Raw genomic sequence first — 787 nt, forward strand, 5'->3', positions numbered from 1 at the left:
AGATGGGGTCTTGCTCTTGCTCAGGCTGGTCTGGAACTCCTGAGCTCAAGCGATTGTCCTGCCTTGGCCTCCCAGGGTGCTAGGATTACAGGTGAAGCCACTGCTCCAGGCCGATTTACTGTAATACTTTAACCCATTCCCAATTGAAAGACATTTATATTGTTTTCAATTGTTCACTTTTATGAACAAGCTGTAATAACAAGGATTATATATTTCTTTTGGGGTTTTTTTTTACATGAATACAAGTATTTAACTTGTGTCATAAAAACCTAATAAAGTGGAATTATTGAGGCAAAAGACGTTAATATTTACTTGTTTATAGATTTTGTCAAATTGTCTTTCTAAGTGCCTGAATCAATGAATGTATTTTTCTACCAACAGCAAATGAAACGGATGAGCCATCTCCCCACACCCAGCCAAACTTTGCAAAGCTGATGGATAAAAAGTTGCATCCTGTTTTAATTGGTATTTCCTTGATTATGTGGGAAGGTCAACAGTTTTTCATTTTTATTAGCCATTTAAATTCCCTCTTCTATGAATTACTCATTTATTTTTTGCCAGTGTTATTCAGTTGAAGTGTTTGTCCTTTTTTTCATGATATGAGAGAGTTCACTAAATATTCCAGTAAGTATTAATACACTTTTCTTGTCCTTTAACTTTGTGTATGGTGACTTTTACCTTATTAAGTCTTAAAATTGGACATACAGACCTATCATGGTATTGATTTTGTAAGACAGATGCACCCCCATTGTTACAGATAAAGTGACGCAGAAAGTTGCTGACAAAT

This window comes from Propithecus coquereli, unplaced genomic scaffold, assembly GCF_000956105.1.
Source record: "Propithecus coquereli isolate 6110/MARCELLA unplaced genomic scaffold, Pcoq_1.0 Scaffold18, whole genome shotgun sequence".
In the NCBI taxonomy this organism is placed as follows: Eukaryota; Metazoa; Chordata; class Mammalia; order Primates; family Indriidae; genus Propithecus; species Propithecus coquereli.